The sequence below is a fragment of the Mandrillus leucophaeus genome, unplaced genomic scaffold, assembly GCF_000951045.1.
Source record: "Mandrillus leucophaeus isolate KB7577 unplaced genomic scaffold, Mleu.le_1.0 Scaffold225, whole genome shotgun sequence".
NCBI classification, from domain to species: domain Eukaryota; kingdom Metazoa; phylum Chordata; class Mammalia; order Primates; family Cercopithecidae; genus Mandrillus; species Mandrillus leucophaeus.
The window spans coordinates 1,530,759-1,533,180 of NW_012102310.1; the positions used below are offsets into that span (position 1 = coordinate 1,530,759).

The window sequence follows — 2,422 nt, forward strand, 5'->3', positions numbered from 1 at the left end:
AGGCAGACCTCTCCACAGGGCTGCTTGAATGTCTTCATGATATGGCAGCTGGCTTCCCCAACAGCTACGGATCCAAGAGAGAACAAGGTAGAAACCGTGATGCCTTTTATGCTCTGGACTCAAAGGTCACACACTATTTTCCCACAATATCTCATTGGTTCCACAGGTCAGCTCTACTCACGGTGGGAGGGTGCAAAGGCGTGCGTACCAGGAGACAAGAGTCACTGGGGGCCTTCCTGAAAGTTGACTACCACATATGCTAAATTATACATATTCTCTTTAATTCTCTGGTCTTGCTTTATCTACATCACTCTAAAAAATATGAGTGCAAAAAAACTGTCCTCACTTCACTTCAAATAGGATTGTAGAGTACTGTCAGGTGTGACTTGTCAATATAGCAAACCCTGTGCCTCATTCCAGCTCTAAGTAGTCAGTACTTATTGTGTCCACAATTCAATGAAACACAGAAATTTGTGAAATGGCTTATAGGAAAATCTTATAATTGATTAACTTGGTTAGAATTCAAAGTATTATGATTATTTATTTAGTTGAGTCAAATAATATGAGTGACAGTTTAAAACGTATCTCTATGTTGTGGTTAGTGATTCCAACATTTACACAGAACAAATGTTTAATAAATAATTGTTAAATTTTAGAACCAATAAGTGAATACAGAGCCGAGCACGGCGGCTCACGCCTGTAATCCCAACACTTTGGGAGGCCAAGGTGGGCGGATCGCCTGAGGTCAAGAGTTCGAGACCAGCCTGGCCAACATGGCAAAACCCTGCCTCCACCAAAAAAATACAAAATTAGCTGGGCATGGTGACATGCGCCTGTAATCCCCAGCTACTAGGGGAGGCTGAGGCAGGAGAATCGCTTGAACCTGGGAGGCGGAGGTTGCAGTGAGCCGAGATCGCGCCATTGTACTCCAGCCTGGGCAACAAGAGCGAAACTCCATCTCGGGGAGTTTCGCGCTCTCCCGGCTGTCTCCGCTGCTGTGCGCCGCCTAGGTGTCTGGGCGATCCATTGGCAGCAGCAAGGGCCACGATGACAGACTACGGCCAGAAGCAGCGCAGGAGTCCATCTACCCTGACTCCTTCATGGTATTATCAGAAAATCCACCCAGTTTCACCATTACTGTGACATCTGAGGCTGGAGAAAATGATGAAACTGTCCAGACTACCCTCAAGTTTACATACAGTGAAAAATACCCAGATGAAGTTCCCCTTTATGAAATATTCCCTCCGGAAAATCTGGAAGAGAATGATGTCTCAGACATTTTAAGATTACTAGCAGTACAGGCTGAAGAAAATCTTGGTATGGTGATGATCTTTACTCCAGTGACAGCTGTGCAAGAAAAATTAAATGATATAGTAGATCAGATAAAAACTAGAAGAGAAGAAGAAAAGAAAACAAGAAACAGAAGCAGAAAAGGTTGAAAAGCAATTATTCCATGGCATCCCAATTACAATAGAGAATTTCTTAAATTGGAAGGCCAAGTTTGATAAAGAATTCTTGGAACTTAAAAAGAAAAGCATAAAAGAAGAATGAGCAAGAAAAAATAAATTAAGTGGGAAACAACTACTTGAACAGATCATAATCTTGACACATCTGATATCCAGTTCTTGGAGGATGCTGGAAACAATGTGGAGGTGGATAAGTCTTTGTTCCAAGAAATGGATGACTTGGAGCTGGAGGATGATGAGGATGATCCGGGCTACAATCCTGCTGACCCAGAGAGTGACTCAGCTGACTAATGGACGTCCCCATCTGCAGAAAGGCTTAACTGCCACAGCATCTGTGGCTATGCTCAGAGGGTTTTGATTTTCCTTTCTTTTATTCTAAGAAAAATTATTTTCAGGAGAATACTCTTCTGATAGCTTTCATCATTGAACTTGACAAACTGACCTTAAAATTTCAAAAAAAAAAAAAATCAGTTTTGTTTCTACACACTAACAATGAACTATTTGAAAAGAAAAATTAAGAAAACAATCCCATTTATAATAGCATCAAAAAGAATAAAATACTCAGGAATAAATTTAACCAAGGAGGCAAAAGGCTTGTATGCTGAAAACTACAAATCATTGATGAAAGAAATGAAAGAAAACACAAATGGAAAGACATCCTGTGTTCATGGATTGGAAGAATTAATGTTTAAAAAGTGTCTATCCTACTGAAAGTGATCTATAGATTCAATGCAATCCTATTCAGTGGTGTTTTTTATAGAAATAGAAAAAAAAAATCCTGAAATTCATATGGGACCATAAAAGACCCTGAATAGACAAAACACTCTTGAGAAAGAACACAGAAGCATCACATTTCCTGATTTTAAAATACATCTCAAACCTATAGTAATTAAAACAGTATGGAACTGGCATAAAAACAGACATACAGGCCAATGGAACAGAATAAAGATCTTCAA

At 39.8% G+C, this 2,422-nt stretch overlaps 1 pseudogene across 1 annotated transcript; it reads left to right on the top strand.

The window, feature by feature from the left end:
* The first annotated feature begins 1,047 nt into the window (after positions 1–1,047).
* LOC105540690 lies at positions 1,048–1,927 on the top strand (annotated as a pseudogene). Its single transcript, XR_001006238.1, has one exon. The product of XR_001006238.1 is annotated as an RWD domain-containing protein 1 pseudogene (transcript).
* Positions 1,928–2,422: the final 495 nt, after the last annotated feature.